This window comes from Mirounga leonina, unplaced genomic scaffold (genome assembly GCF_011800145.1).
Source record: "Mirounga leonina isolate KUSES-001 unplaced genomic scaffold, KU_Mleo_1.0 Mir_151, whole genome shotgun sequence".
In the NCBI taxonomy this organism is placed as follows: Eukaryota; Metazoa; Chordata; class Mammalia; order Carnivora; family Phocidae; genus Mirounga; species Mirounga leonina.
In genome coordinates this window covers 68,047,257-68,064,638 of record NW_023270377.1, presented here as the reverse complement: position 1 = coordinate 68,064,638, position 17,382 = coordinate 68,047,257, and positions in this window count along the sequence as shown.

The following is a 17,382-nucleotide window of genomic DNA, read 5'->3' as shown; positions in this document are numbered from 1 at the left end:
CAGAGCTTGCCCTGGGCGCGTGGCTGGTGTGCCTGCGCCGATCGCGGGCTTCAGGGAGGCTTCAGCTCTCCTCATTGAGCCCAGGTATAGGCTCCATACACACAACCATCTCCACAGTGGCTCTACCTCCAAGCTTTTCATCAATTCAAGTTGCAACAAGGACACACCGGCAAATCTGCAAAGCAGCCCTTCCATTTCTGGGAAGGAGCCCTCCTCTCCCAGCGGAGTTGCTGTTCCAAGGCTGCCCTGTTATGTGCCTCTGCTCCCTGGCATGGCTCCTCAGTCAAGAAATGAGCTCCTAGACTGAAGCAGGACCTGGACGTCCCTTCCCCTGGCATTTTGGATTTCAGAATGAGAGAACTGGACCAAGTCTGTTTCTGAGTTGTCAGGACTGAGAGCTTAAAATTCAGAAGCCTATGGTGACCATGAATGTAACTGGAGAAACAGAAAGAGCGAGGAAGGGGTGAAGCACAAAGGAGTAGCAATGGAAGATGAATGAGGTACCACGATGCTCCTGCGCCTGGCTCAGTAGCTGCCAACACATATCGTGGCCCTTCATTCAGCTTGGACGTTCAGGTCTTACTCTGATTCCTTATATTCTTAATATCCTCCTGATAAACTTCTCCTCTTACTGAAACAAACACAAATGTTCTTCTTTCCCTTGCATTCAAATTTGTACTACTATATCTTTGGAAAGGACAAACCCGATCTCTATCTTTCAGTGGCTGCTCATGATCCTCACACCAAGTCCAAATTCTTCAGCAAGCCTATGAGGCCTCTCGCGATCTCTCAATCCTCATTTCTAACTGTTCCGTGGTCTCTTCTCTCTCCCACCCACCTTTCACCCTTCTCTGCCTGCCCTTGCACGCTCCCTCCATACTCACAGACGGTCACTTCCCATACCATGCATTCCACCAGCCTCTCAACCAGGTTGTTCCCTCTCCACGAAATACCCTACCACCCTCCTTCCCCTGCGGTGTCCATTCATCCTTGAGACCCGAGCTTAGGCATCACTTCCTCCAGAAATCCTCTTGGGTCCCCTATAGCTGGGTTGGTTGCTCCTCCAAGTTAGCACCGTGTCCCTCGCTTTACTGCAGTTTTTACGGCTCTGCATCAGAATGCCCTGTTTATTTGTTGGTCTCCCCCTGTTGACTCTGAGCTCTACGAGGGAAGGGTAGAGTCTGACTCACGGTTGCATCCCAGTGCTTTGTACATAATCGCGAATGCAGTCAGCACTCAAATATTTGTTCAGTGAACAAATGAATGTACACGGAGAACTGTATCTGTCATCTAAGTGAGAAGCTCGAAGGCCCAAGTGAGCTGTGAATCTTCTCAAAGCAAAATGCCCAATTGGCCTCATTTCTGCTTTGACTAGGGTCTGGAAATTTCTAATGACATTTTTGAGACGTACTGCCTGGGATTTCAAAACGAGACAAATATTTCTAACGCGTGCAACTTTCTCCTATGCTAAATTGAAGCTAAATGCACATGAATTGGGATAAGGATTATCTGTATTTTGTGGACATGGGTGGTCCAGACACCCACGAGGAGATAAATAAATGTTTGAGGTGGGTCCTTCAATGATTTTTACAACCGATGCCAATTTGGCAAGCTTGACCGGGCTCTACCAGTGTGAGGAACCATGATTTTGGTATGATGTTGGGGAATTTGTGGCTTCCATCTGCTGGTTATCTCACAAAATGTGGAGCTGAGAAAAATCACATACTGATTAAATCATAGAATCCCACACTTGGAAGGGACTTCATGAGATGATCTGGGCCCGCCTCCTGAAGGTCAATGCATAAATCATCTTGTGCAGATGGCTGTTTATACTATTTTTAAAGCTCTTTAAGGATGGAGATTACACAGCTTCCCTTGGTAGTCTGATCTTCATGGTCAAGAACTTCCTTTTTTAAAAACCCAGCTTCTCACTGCAGTTTGGCCCATTTCCTCTTTTTACAGCTCTCTGTGACTATGGAAAGGACAAGATCAATCTTTCCCGCTAATTATCTCTGGCCCACATTCCACATTCTTGCAATGAATTATTAAGACTTATGCTATTCCCCTCCCCCACCCCACGCTACACTGTTGCAATTCCTTTATTTTTCAGAAGACTCTTTTTTTTTTCCCCCTCTACAATAATTTTTGTAATTTAAAATGTTTCTCTTTGGAGTCTATTCCACAGCTCACTATATCACACTGGTAATAGCATTTCTGCTCAAGTCCTAATCAGCCGTCAATAAACAGCAACATTTTCTTCTTATCTTACCCAGGTAGCGTATTTATTGTTTAAATTATAGCATTTCATTTTTGTTTCTGGCATAGATGATGTCCCACAATCAATCTCAAGACTTTTACTGTAAAACTGATATTTTCTATCTGTCGTATGTGTGTAATATGTCTTGGGTTTCGTGTCGGACTAGGTAACGGTGCCTCAGAAACGTCCACATCCAGATCCCCAGACGTGTGAGGATGTTGCCTTCCATGGAAAAGGGGGGCTTTGTAGATGTGGTTAAGGTCAAGATTTTGAGATGGGGAGATTGTCCTGGGCTAGCCAGGTGGACCCAATGTTATCGCCAATGTCCTTGGAGGGAGACGGGAGGATAGGGTGAGAGAGAAAAGGGGTCTGAAGCTGGGAGCTGAGACTGGAGAGGTACACTGGGAAGATAGGGGAGGAGGCCACAAGCCGAGGAATGCAGGCAGCCTCCAAGAAGTCGGAAAATGCAAGAGGACGAATTCTTTCATAGAGTCCTGGAGAGAGGGTGGCCCTGCCAACACTTTCATTTCACCTCACTGAAACTCATTTTGGGTTTCTGACCTGCAGAACGGCAAGGTAATACATTTGTGTTGTTTTAAGCAACTAAGTTTGTGGTGATTTGTCACAGTAGCAATAAGGAACTACTAGAGCCTTATTCATGAAAATATCTGTGCTCGTCTTGAACTTCATGGCTTTGTTTAACAGACCGCTTTTGGATTTATAATGATGATCGAGTATTATGTTCCCATCATCAAAGCCACAACAATACTAGTGTGTATTTACTAGACTATTGGTAACATTAACTCCTCATCATTGGCTTTAAAATAATTCATGTAATAGAGGATTCCACTTATCTAAAGTGTTCTATGTGCCAGGTACGGCTCCATGAGCCTGGAAGGTGCTCTCTCACTTACATACCACAACAAAACCATAAGGTAGGGATCATTATCCCTATTTTACTGGGGTTTGGAGAGGCAAGACAGTATGTCTAGTCTCTGATAGAGCTGACGTGTCAGCCCCACTCTGCCTGATCTCAGAGACCGTCATCTTTCTCCTCTACCATATTGACCCGCCGCTGCTTATGCTCTGTTTCTCTAGCTGGGGTATGCAGTTAAGAATCTGAAGCACCATGAATTTTCAAGGAAGATGTGTTACTCTAAATGTTAAGTTTCTTGGGGGAAAAAAAAGGAAGCTAGTTTCCTAGAAATGCGATGTATTTGCTCCAGATGTCAGATGGAAATGATTTCAAACATCAAAAATGAAATTATAATTGTTGGAAAAGTGAGAGGGATCACTCAAAAACATTGGGGAAAAAGCAGGAACTCTCTCTGTCTTGGCAGGAACCTGTAATTTCCCAGGGGGGAGGGGAATATCATTTCTAAAGAGCAAAACTTCAGAATTACTTTCCAGCAAGGTTCTGGTTTAAGCTCATATTCTGCCTTCTGAAGTTTCTGAAACCTTGTTCCTCAGCCATTTTTGTGACCTTGTCACTTGACACGCCTGGTAAGGACTGAGGCTGTCAGTCTTGTCAATCTTGTGGCCTCTTCCTCCTCTAGTTCCCTCCGGGGGACAGAAATGAGAGTGGCAAGTCCATCTCAAGGACAGCCTTTCCCCATTTGTTCTCAAGTCATCTTTTCTTAACAAAGCAACCAACAAATATTCAATCAACTGACAACCACCTCTTGCTCCTACGAATCAGCTCTCTCCCTTCCCCTTTTTCCCCCACCTGACCAATTAGTAAATCTTCTCAATTTTATCTAAAACATTATGCAAATACAGCATCAATCCCGTTCCTCTTCCAACCACCCTGCTCCTATGTCCTTCTTCTGCATAAGGCTTCCAACCCCTCCTACTCCTTTTCTTTTGGGCAGAACTTGAGAGAGCACAGTGGTCTACGCTTGTTATCTGTATCCCTCATTTTCTTGTCTCTTCTTAATGCACTATAATTTGATCTGCTCCGTCCTTCCTTTGTGGGACAAGTTTTAGGTTGGGTTCTTCTGGAGTAGGTGTGGGTGGAGAAGCCAACTGGATATCTTTCCTATGTCCTAAACCAAATACTATTTTCCCTCCAGCCATTAAAACCTGCTCCTTATCCAGTATTTACTCTTCAGTGGATGATACCATCTAGATGCCAAACCAGAACTCTAGAATGCAAGCTCCATGCCACCTTCTAGCCATGCTACTTCCATCATATGTGGCTTACCTCTTCCTTTCTGTTCACCTTCAGTTTTTCATTTCAAATCTTCAACATTTTTCAACAAAACGTTCTTCCAAACTACAACTTCCCTCCAATCTTTAAAGTTGTTTTGTGAGATTAGTAGTTCATTCTAGGTAAAAGGAGAAAAGAGAGGAGAATGCTCAGCTGAAGGAGACATAGATATCTGTATCCAAAGCAGAAGACATCTGAGCAATAAGATGGCCAAAGGGAGAATTAAAAAGAGCGATAAGAGAAACTGGAACTAAAAAGAAGAAAGGGACTAAAATGTGAGGGTCACAGTGACTGCTCTAAAACACATGTGGAAGCATCCTCCTAAACACTTTCCATCTCTCAGAACATTCTGGTATAATTGAGCAGGAGTAGATGAACACAATGAAAGTTGCTGAGGTGACAAGGGGAGCTGAGTTGGTAGAAATGTAACCAGAATCACCAGCCATGGCTACAAAATAATGTATTATTATTATTATTCATTATTATCACCATTTTTGTCTCCATGGGTATTTTATTGGGAATTTAGAACACACCAGCTTTTCCTTCTCATTCTCTTATCTTCACTTCATTTATAATTTATTACGAATAAATTTAAGACATTTAAGAAATAAAAAAGATATAAAGAACAATTAAATGAACACCCATTAACTCACCACCTATCTTAAAACAGAAAATTCCAAACACCATAGAAATTGAAACACTCGTCCAGTCCCCCCTTCTTCTCATCTTGACTCCCAGCCAGAGGTAACCCACTATTCTGAAGTCGGGGTTCTTCCATTCCAATGTATATTTAATTTTAATGACAAAATTACCACAGCTCTCACTCACCTAACATCATGTCTCAGCTGCACTGCCCAATTGCTGAAGACAGAAACTTAGCAGTAACGCTTGATACATCACGTTGCCTCATCCTATGGAATGATGGCGTGCTGTGCATTCGCATACCGGGGAGAGGCTATAGTGCACATTTGTTCCCAAATCTGTGTTCACTGTGAGATTGGTCATGGGGAGAATGCTCACACCATGAACATTGGCAAAAACTACAAATTGAGTGTCTTCCCTCACTCCCCAACCCAGTCCTCTAGAGAATAGGTCCTCAAACACTTACCAAGATGCTACTGCTCATCTCCCATGTTCAATTACTTCTATTAGTTCTCCCTTTAGACTATATTTCAGATCTGCCAGTGGACCCCAGATCCATTGCTACCTCCCTAGCCAAATCTCTTATGTTTCTTCTTTTTATTATAAGAATTTTCAAACACAAGAAAAGTAGAAAGAATGGCATAAGAAACCTGTCACACAGCCTCAAGAATTATCCATATTTTGCCAGTGTTGTTGTATCTATCCCCCTCCCTATTTTTGGTCATTTGTTTTCAGTGAGGAAAGGCTAGAGTTAACCCCATTATCATTCACCCATAAATTCTCAATATGCATATCTAAAGATGTATATATATATATAATTTATTTTTTTATTTTTATTTATTTTTTTGATTTTTAAAGATTTTATTTATTTGACAGAGAGAGATACAGCGAGAGAGGGAACACAAGCAGGGGGAGTGGGAGAGGGAGAAGCAGGCTTCCCGCTGAGCCGGGAGCCCGATGTGGGGCTCGATCCCAGGACCCTGGGATCATGACCTGAGCCGAAGGCAGTCGCTTAACCAACTGAGCCACCCAGGCGCCCTTATATATATATATAATTTAGATACACATACATTATCATGCCATTATACATGCCATTATCAGTTCCCCCAATTAACAACTATTCCTTAATATTATTTAACACCCAAAAATATTTTCAAATTTTCCCAATTTTATCAAAACGTATTTCTATTATTTGAATCAAGATCCAAGTGAGAACCACAACTGCATTTGATGGCTATGTCTTGGGGGACACATGTCTTTATTAGGTAGGTCTTGTTAAAATTCTGTAACAGATCCGTTTCTTTTTTTTTTTTTAAACAATTATCTGACAGAGACGCCGAATAATTTGTCCAATAGAATGTTTCACATTTTGCATTTAATGCACAGCTTCCCCCATATTTCTTAGTAACTGGTATTTAGATTAAGAGGTTTCATAGATTCAGGCTCAGGTTCTAGTTAAGACTAATTCAGGGTGGTTCTTTCTACTACATCAAATATTGTCAGCCTGATCCACGCACTACACAGTTCTTCATCATATTTTCAGTTAATGGTTTTAGTATCTTTAGATGATGATTGTTGTCTGGATCTGCTATTTGATTAAAGACTGCAAAATGGTTAAATTTCGAACTCTGTAATTTCTTTTTTATTTTTTAACTAGAATTCTATAAAAAATATTTCATCAACTATTTAGTTACTCTGAAGAACGACCTGTGCAGGAAAAGTATAACAGATCCCTGCTTCTTTCCTTACATTTATCATTTTTTTTGAGTAATGGTGATATCCTAGCAATCTTCACTGATAATAAATATTTAAAAAATCTTTTACATAGAAAAAACATTCAACCTACAAAACAGTTGAAACAATAGCAGAATGAACACTCATATACTCTTCCCTTTCTAGGTACACTGATTGGTAACATTTTATCACGTTCATACCCCTCTTCCCTCAGCCTTTGAGCGTTTCCTCATTTTCAGGCACAAGCTCGTCTTGCACATTACATCTCTCAGGGGAACCAAGCATTTCTCCAGGGAGCTCTTGATTTTTTGGTGGGAAATGGTATTTGAAATCCTGTGTGTGTGTGTGTTGTGGCTTTGTTAAATTAACATCTGTTAAGTAAAAACCCTGCGGTGTGGAATGGGGACCCAAGGTTCAAGAAAAGACCACAAAAGAAAGTGAAATAGAGAAGTTTATCACTCACAGGTCCCGAAGGAGGGGTATACCACATGCCTTGGAGAGGGCCACACAGGAAGTCAATGCAGGGTGCAGGCAGACGGAGAGCATGAGGACCTGGGACACAAACCTTTGTTAGGGTTTGAGGGTGGGGTGCTTTGGGGTTGTTGAATGATCAATTCAAACCAAAAGAGCAGGGTTTTGGTAAGCCTCATGGGGGTCTTATTTCGGTGGTGCACAGGGGGGAAAGCCCTGGGCAGTGGGGAGAATGTTTATCAAGAGAACTTTTAGAGTACACATAGCAGGGATTTATATTTACTTGTAACTCTGCAGCTGCTATCTGGGCATGCACTCCAGGGAGGGCCTAGTGTATTATGTAGTTTAGCCAAACTCTCAGCAAATATATACATACATGTACACTTACATCTCATTCATGCACTCACATATACTCATGCACACACACACATACTAATACCTCCAAGTCCTCCTAGTACTTGTTCACCTTTCTGATTCCGTAGTTGTTTCTCCTTTCTCATGCATGGAGAACCGGATTCCTAACAGTTTCAGAATTATTACACTAATAATACTACTAAAGACAAGCCTATCTTAATGAACTAAAATTCTTTCTTTTTTTTAATTTTTTTTTTAAAGATTTCATTTATTTATTTGAGAGAGAGAATGAGAGAGAGAGAGCATGAGAGGGGGGAGGGTCAGAGGGAGAAGCAGACTCCCCGCCGAGCAGGGAGCCCGATGCGGGACTCGATCCAGGGACTCCAGGATCATGACCTGAGCCAAAGGCAGTCGCTTAACCAACTGAGCCATCCAGGCGCCCTAAAATTCTTTCTTTTTTAAAATGACTATATTGTTCCCTACTTCATGGCTGTATCTTGATTCATTCACCCAGTATCCAATAGATGGATATTCAGATTGTTTCTGATTTTTTTTACAAAGAACAATCAAAATGCACAAGGAATAACCTTATTCATATGTAGTTTTAAAACTTTTGAGTGTGTATCTTTCTAGAACCAGGGCTGTTTGAGTCAAAGGACAAATGTGTAAGTAGTTTTGGTATATAAATAATAGAATAGATCCAATTTCCAAAATGGAGAACTATTAAGATTTTCCAATTACTTGTGTCTATTTTAGTTACATTTTTAGAAGAAATTTGTCCATTTCATCTAATTGTCAAATTTATCAGGCATGTAATTTTACATAATATATTCTTATTACCCTTTTTGGGTCTGTAACATCTTTAGAGATGTCCCCTTTTATTATAGGTAATTTTCCTCCTTTTCTTCTTGCTTAGTCTTGCTAGTGATATTTTAGTTTTAGTAATCTAGTCAAAGAATTTGTTGGCTTTGTTAATTTTTATTGCCAACTTTATTTATAATTATTTTCTCCCATCTTTTAAATTTTCCTTTATTTTAATTTTTGAGATTTGGTGTCCTTTTTGAGGTAAAAACTTAGGCTATTGATTTTCAAACTTTGTTCTTTCCTAACAAATCCTTTTAAGGCTATATTTTAACCTTAAACACTGCTTTAGTTGTCTCTTCAGTCTATTTTTTGTATATTCATTATCATAGAGTTCAGAAATCTTTTAAAATTTCCCTTATGATTACTTCTTTAACCCATGTGTTATTTAGAAGTTATTGCCTAGTTTCAGGCAGTTATGAATTTCTAAGGTATCTTTTGTTTTTGATTTCTATCTTAATTCTACGGTGGTTAGAATCTTTGAAATTTATTGAAGACTTGATCAACATAAAGTTAATTTAGTAAATATTCTATGTGCACTTAGAATATTCATTCTATTGTTACAAAGTATGATGTTCTATAAATGTTAAAATTATTTTGTGATTTTTCAGCTATTGTTCTGTCAACTATTGGCCAGGGTATTTATGTCTTTCACTATGATTGAAATTTTCTCTACTTTTAATTCTGTCATTTTAGATCTCATCTATTTTTGAATAGATGCTTTTTGTTGCATAAAAATTTAGAATTAATATATATCCCCAATGGGATATTGATTACCTCATCATATTTAAATATTCCTCTTTATCTCTAATAACGCTGGTTTCTTTCTTTCTTTATTTTTAATATTTTATTTTATTTATTAGAGAGAATGAGAGAGCGAGAGCATGAGAGGGGGGAGGGTCAGAGGGAGAAGCAGACTCCCCGCAGAGCGAGGAGCCTGATATGGGACTCGATCCTGGGACTCCAGGATCGTGAACCAAGCCGAAGGCAGTTGCTTAACCAACTGAGCCACCCAGGTGCCCAATGCTGGTTTCTTTAGAGTCTGCTTCCTGTTATTAATATAGCCACACAAGCTTTCTTATGTAAGCATTTGCATGTTGTTAACTTTTATAGTCTTTTTATTTTAGCTTCTTATGTCTTTATGTATAGAATAGTAATAGTTGGTTGGATATTTTTTTATCCAATTGGATAACTTAGGCTTCAATATGAATATTTAATTCATTTGCATTTAATATAAAACTAGTATAATTGGGATTATATCTGCCATCTTGCTGTGGTTCTCTTACAGTCGGTCCTCATTATTTGCTGATTCCATATTTGCAAATTCACCTACTGACTAAAATTTATTTGTAACCCCAAAATCAACACAGCAATTTCATGGTTATTCATAAACATGCACAGATTGGTGAAAAATTTGGGTAGCTCTATGCACACATTCCTGAGATCAAAAAAGGTGATATTCTGCCTTTTTGTTTCAGCTCTCATACTGTAAATATGTCTTTTTTTGTGGTCTATTTAGTGTCATGTTCTTCACATTTTTTGTACTTTTGTTGGTGACTTCTCTGTTTATATAGTCCCAAAGTATTGCCTAGTGTTCCTAAGTGCAAAAAGTAGCTAAATTTCCGGATTCATGAGATAATGAGTGACTAAAAAAAAAAAAAAAAAAAAAAGCATAGGGGATAGCACTGTTGCAGGACTGAAAACTAAAGAGCTGCATGGTCAAGGTACCCAGGGTCAAGAAAATGTTAAACCCTTCTCAGTTACTGCCAGTTGGCTCACATGTTTCGGAAGGAGATCTGGTACAGAAAATGGTAAACTTGTAAGTAAACAAGGCAGGTTGTAATCAGGGGACTGTAGAAAAATTTTTAAAATACCTGCTAAGTGTTATAAGGAAAAGAACTATATGGAAGAGGAGATTTTCAATGCTTATGAGAGAGAGTTGTTTTACAAGGGCATTGGCAAACAAACCTATATAAGGCAAGTGGTGTTTTGGTTGACAAAAATGGAGGCTTGTGGGAACTTAATTCTCTATTTCCCCTAGGAGTTCAGTATTCGTTAATTCAGTGTTCATGGTGATTTTATGTAGCATAACTACTATGAGTTAACAAGAATTGATGTATTTCTCTTGTTTTTTTTTCTTTCTGAAGGTTATTGATTTTGTATGTTTATTTTATATCTTCTAATATACTAAATTACCTTATTGTTTGTAGTATTTTTCCATTTATTCTTTTGAGTTATTCAGATATAAAAAACAGATCATCTTTAAGTAGATATAGTTTTATTATATCCTTTTTTTTGATACGTACTTTCTCTTAATTACCTTAATTTTAAAAATTTCTTAGTACCTCCAAGACAATGTTAAACAGTAGCCAAAATAATGCATAGCTTTTCCTTGTTTCTGAATCTAATGGGAATTTCTCCAATATTTATTTATTTATTTATTTATTTATTTATTTATTTATTTATTTATCTATCTATTTATTTATTTATTTTTAAGATTTTATTTATTTATTTGACAGAGAGAGACAGAGTGAGAGAAGGAACACAAGCAGGGGGAGTGGGAGAGGGAGAAGCAGGCTTCCCGCGGAGCAGGGAGCCTGACGCGGGGCTCCATCCCAAGACCCTGAGGTCAGAACCTGAGCGGAAGGCAGACACTTAACTGACTGAGCCACCCAGGCGCCCCAAGGCTGAATCACTTTCTATTATATGTATATGACACATTTTGCTTATCCATTCATCAATCAATAAGCACTTGGTTGGTTTCCATGTTTTAGCTATTGTGAATAATGCTGTTATGAATATGCATGGACAAATGTCTTTGAGATTATGCTTTCTATGGTTTGGGGTATGTACCCAGAAGTGGAATTGCTGGGTTTTATGATAACTCTATTTTTAACGTTTTTAGGAACTGTCATACTATTTTCCACAGGAGCTATACCATTTTACAATCCCAACAACAGTGCACAAGGGTTCTGATTTCTCCACATTACATTATTTTTAATGAACAGTTGGATTCTTTTTTTTACCCATTTTCTAAATTATTATGTTATGTTAATCACCATACATTACATCATTAGTTTTTGATGTAGTGTTCCATGATTCATGGTTTGCGTTTAACACCCAGTGCTCCATGCAGAACGTGCCCTCTTTAATACCCATCACCGGGCTAACCCATCCCCCCACCCCCTCCCCTCTAGAACCCTCAGTTTGTTTCTCAGAGTCCATGGTCTCTCATGGTTCGTCTCCCCCTCCGATTTCCCCCCCTTCATTCTTCCCTGCTATCTTCTTCTTCTTCTTTTTTTTTTTTTTAACATATAATGTATTATTTGTTTCAGAGGTACAGGTCTGTGATCCAACAGTCTTTGACCTCAGGCAAGGGAAGGGAAGCAGGGGCAAAAATGAACTATTGGGACTTCATCATAGCACACCATAGCATGTACTCTCCCCAGTGTCTATCACCCAGCCACCTCATACCTCCCACTCCCCACCACTCCAGCAACCCTCAAGTTTGTTTCCTGAAATTAAGAATCCCTCATATCGGGCGCCTGGGTGGCTCAGTTGGTTAAGCGACTGCCTTCGGCTCAGGTCATGATCCTGGAGTCCCTGGATCGAGTCCCGCATCAGGCTCCCTGCTCAGCAGGGAGTCTGCTTCTCCCTCTCCCGCTCCTCCCTCTTGTGCTCTCTCTCTCTCTCTCTGACTCTCTCAAATAAATAAATAAAATCTTAAAAAAAAAAAAAAGAATTCCTCATATCAGTGAGGTCATATTATATATGTCTTTCTCCGACTGACTTATTTCGCTCAGCATAATACCCTCCAATTCCATCCATGTTGTTGCAAATGGCAAGCTTTCATTTCTTTTGATGGCTGCATAATATTTCATGTATATATATATATACCACATCTTCTTTATCCATTCATCTGTTGATGGACATCTTGGCTCTTTCCATAATTTGGCTATTGTGGACATTGCTGCTATAAACATCAGGGTGCACGTACCCCTTTGGATCCCTACATTTGTATCTTTGGGGTAAATACCTAGTAGTGCAATTGCTGGGTCGTATGATAGCTCTATTTTCAACTTTTTGAGGAACCTCCATACTGTTTTCCAGAGTGGCTGCACCAGCTCGCCTTCCCACCAACAGTGTAGGAGGGTTCCCCTTTCTCCGCATCCCCGCCAACATCTGTCATTTCCTGACTTGTTAATTTTAGCCATTCTGACTGGTGTGAGGTGGTATCTCATTGAGGTTTTGATTTGGATTTCCCTGATGCCAAGCAATGTTGAGCACTTTTTCATGTGTCTGGTGGCCATTTGGATGTCTTCTTTGGAAAAATGTCTGTTTGTGTCTTCTGCCCATTTCTTGATTGGATCATTTGTTCTTTGGGTGTTGAGTTTAATAAGTTCTTTATAGATTTTGGATACTAACCGTTTATCTGATACGTCATTTGCAAATATCTTCTCCCATTCTGTCGGTTGTCTTTTGGTTTTGTTGACTGTTTCTTTTCCTGTGCAAAAGCTTTTCATCCTGATGAAGTCCCAATAGTTCATTTTTGCCCTTGCTTCCCTTGCCTTTGGTGATGTTTCTAGGAAGAAGCTGCTGTGGCTGAGGTCCAAGAGGTTGCTGCCTGTGTTCTCCTTTAGGATTTTGATGGACTCCTGTCTCATATTTAGGTCTTTCAACCATTTTGAGTCTATTTTTGTGTGTGGTGTAAGGAAACGGTCCAGTTTCATTCTCCAGCATGTGGTTGTCCAATTTTCCCAACACCATTTGTTGAAGAGACTGTCTTTTTTCCATTGGACATTCCTTCCTGTTTTTTCGAAGATTAGTTGACCATAGAGTTGAGGGTCCATTTCTGGGCTCTTGATTCTGTTCCATTGATCTATGTGTCTGTTTTTATTCCAGTACCATACTGTCTTGATGATTATGCCTTTGTAATAGAGCTTGAAGTCTGGAATTGTGATGCCACCAGCTTTGCTTTTCTTTTTCAACATTCCTCTGGCTATTTGGGGTCTTTTCTGGTTCCATACAAATTTTAGGATTATTTGTTCCATTTCTTTGAAAAAAGTGGATGGTATTTTGATAGGGATTGCATTAAATGTGTAGATTGCTCTAGGTAGCATTGACATCTTCACAATATTTGTTCTTCCAATCCATGAGCGTGGAACGTTTTACCATTTCTTTGTGTCTTCCTCAATTTCTTTCATGAGTATTTTATAGTTTTCTGAGTACAGACACTTTTCCTCTTTGGTTAGATTTATTCCTAGGTATCTTATGGTTTTGGGTGCAATTGTAAATGGGATTGACTCCTTAATTTCTCTTTCTTCTGTCTTGTTGTTGGTGTATAGGAATGCCACTGATTTCTGTGCATTGATTTTATATCCTACCACTTTACTGAATTCCTGTATGAGTTGTAGCAGTTTTGGGGTGGAGTCTTTTGGGTTTTCCACATAAAGTATCGTATCATCTGCAAAGAGTGAGAGTTTGACATCTTTGTTGATTCCGATGCCTTTTGTTTCTTTTTGTTGTCTGATTGCTGTGGCTAGGACTTTTAGTACTATGTTGAATAGCAGTGGTGATAGTGGACATCCCTGCCGTGTTCTTGACCTTAGGGGGAGAGCTCTCAGTTTTTCCCCATTGAGAACAATATTTGCTGTGGGTTTTTCATAGATGGCTTTTATGATATTGAGGTATGTACCCTCTATCCCTATACTCTGAACAGTTTTAATCAAGAAAGGATGCTGTACTTTGTCAAATGCTCTTTCTATTGAGAGGATCATATGATTCTTGTTCTTTCTTTGATTAATGTATTGTATCGCATTGATTGATTTGCGGATGTTGAACCAACCTTGCAGCCCAGAGATAAATCCCACTTGGTCGTGGTGAATAATCCTTTTAATGTACTGTTGGATCCTACTGGCTAGTATTTTGGTGAGAATTTTTGCATCCATGTTCATCAAGGATATTGGTCTATTAATTCTCCTTTTTGATGGGGTCTTTTTCTGGTTTTGGGATCAAGGTAATGGTGGCCTCAAATAATGAGTTTGGAAGTTTTCCTTCCATTTCTATTTTTTGGAGCAGTTTCAGAAGAATAGGTATTAATTCTTCTTGAAATGATTGGTAGAATTCCCCTGGGAAGCCATCTGGCCCTGGGCTTTTGTTTGTTGGGAGATTTTTGATGACTGCTTCAATTTCCTTAGTGGTTATAGGTCTGTTCAGGTTTTCTATTTCTTCCTGGTTCAGTTTTGGTAGTTTTTACATCTCTAGGAATGCATCCATTTCTTCCAGATTATCTAATTTGCTGGCATATAGTTGCTCATAATATGTTCTTAGAATTGTTTGTATTTCTTTGGTGTTGGTTGTGATCTCTCCTCTTTCATTCATGATTTTATTTATTTGGGTCATTTCTCTTTTCTTTTTGATAAGTCTGGCCAGGGGTTTGTCAATCTTGTTAATTTTTTCAAAAACCAGCTCCTAGTTTCACTGATCTGTTCTACTGTTCTTTTGGTTTCTATTTCATTGATTTCTGCTCTGATCTTTATTACTTCTCTTCTCCTGCTGGATTTAGGCTTTATTTGCTGTTCTTTCTCCAGCTCCTTTAGGTGTAGGGTTAGGTTGTGTATTTGAGACCTTTCTTGTTTTTACTGTTACTGTATATTGTCTGTGTTCCTTTCTGGTCTATGTTACTTTTAGGCTCTCTCTTTGCTTAGAGGACCCCTTTCAATATTTCTTGTAGGGCTCGTTTTGTGTTTGCAAATTCCTTTAGTTTTTGTTTGTCCTGGAAGCTTTTTATCTCTCCTTCTATTTTCAATGACAGTCTAGCTGGATATAGTATTCTTGGCTGCATATTTTTCTCATTTAGTGCTCTGAATATATCCTGCCAGTCCTTTCTGGCCTGCCAGGTCTCTGTGGATAGGTCTGTTGCCAATCTAATGTTTCTACCACTGTAGGTTACAGATCTCCTCCCGAGCTGCGTTCAGGATTTTCTCTTTGTCTCTGAGACTTGTAAGTTTTAGTATTAGATGTCAGGGTGTTGACCTATTTTTATTGATTTTGAGGGGGGTTATCTGTGCTTCCTGCATTTTAATGCCTTTTTCCTTCCCCAAATTAAGGAAGTTCTCTGCTATAATTTGCTCCAATATACCTTCTGTGCCTCTCTCTCTTTCTTCTTCTTCTGGGATCCCCATTATTCTAATATTGTTTCATCTTATGGTATCATTTATCTCTTGAATTCTCCCCTCATGATCCAGTAGTTGTTTATCTGTCTTTTTCTCAGCTTCTTTATTTTCCATCATTTGGTCTTCTATATCACTAATTCTCTCTTCTGCCTCATTTATCCTAGCAGTTAGAGCTTCCATTTTTGATTGCACCTCATTAATAGCCTTTTTGATTTTGACTTGACTAGATTTTAGTTCTTTTATTTCTCCAGAAAGGGTTTCTCTAATATCTTCCATGCTTTTTTCAAACCCAGCTAGTATCTTTAAAATCATCATTCTGAACTCTAGTTCTGACATCTTACTAATGTCTATATTGATTAGGTCCCTGGCCATTGGTACTGCCTCTTGTTCTTTTTTTTTTGAGGTGATTTTTTCCATCTTGTCATTTTGTCCAGAGGAGAATAGATGAATGAGAGAACAAAATGCTAACAGGGTAACAACAGCCCCAGAAAAATATACACTAAATAAATCAGAAGAGACCTGAAACCGGGGGAAAAGAAAGGGACAGAAAGGAAAAGAAAAAAAAAAAAAAAGACAAAGAAAAAGATAAAAACAAACAAACACAAAAAACAGAATATAATCAGAGTGATCAGGCTGGTGCATAGATCAGTGGTACACACTAGATTTTGGGCATATTTTGGTCTGTTAGAAGAAAGTGCCTCCCAAAATTTTAAAGAAAGGAAAACTTATATATGTACAAAAATAAGGGTTAATATGATGAAGGGATGGAATATGACTGTAAAGATGAAAATTATAAAAGATTTCATAAAAGGAATTGATAAGATAAGAAGTTGGTTAAAAAAAAAGAGGAGGATTTAAAAAAAAAAAGGGAGAGAATGTGATCATGTAGGAGACTAGAACAAAGCCATACACTAGAGATTTAGGGTATATTTTGGCCTGTTAGAAGAAACTCTATCCCAAAATTTTAAAGAGAGAACAACTTACATATCTATACCAAAAATGAGATTAACCACTATGAAGGGATAGAATATGACTCTAAAAGTGAAAAATAAAAAAACACTTTTTTAAAAAGGGATTGATAAGATGTCGGTTGAAAAAGGGAAAAAGAAAAATTCAAAAGAAAAAAAAAGAAAAAGAAAGTTAAAAAAAATTAACTTTGAAAGACTAAAGAATCATGGGAAAAAAGACATGAATTCTATGTGCTGTATTCCCCTAGCGCTGGAGTTCTGCCATTCTCATTGATTGCTAAACTTGGTCTTGGCTGGCTGTTCTTGCTGATCTTCTGGGGGAGGGGCCTGTTGCTGTGGTTCCCAAATGTCTTTGCCGGAGGCGGAATTGCCGTGCCCCCGCCAGGTCTGGGCTAAGTAATCTGCTCAGGTTTGCTCTTGGGAGCTTTTGTTCCCTGCAAGCTTTCGGTGCAGCTTTGGAGGATGAGAGTGAAAATGGCGGCCTCCCAATCTCCATCCCAGAGGAGCCAAGAACTCAGGGCCTACTCCTCAGTGAGCCCCCAGAGAAAAGCAGTCAGTCACTCCCATCTCCCTGGTCTCCGGCTGCACTCTGTGCTCACCCAGCATTTCTATCTCTGGCACCCGCCCCGTGTGGAGTCTTCAAACCCAGCAGATCCCTGAGGTGTGCTCCTCACCACTCCTCTCGAGGGAGGAAGGGGACTCTCCCCAGAT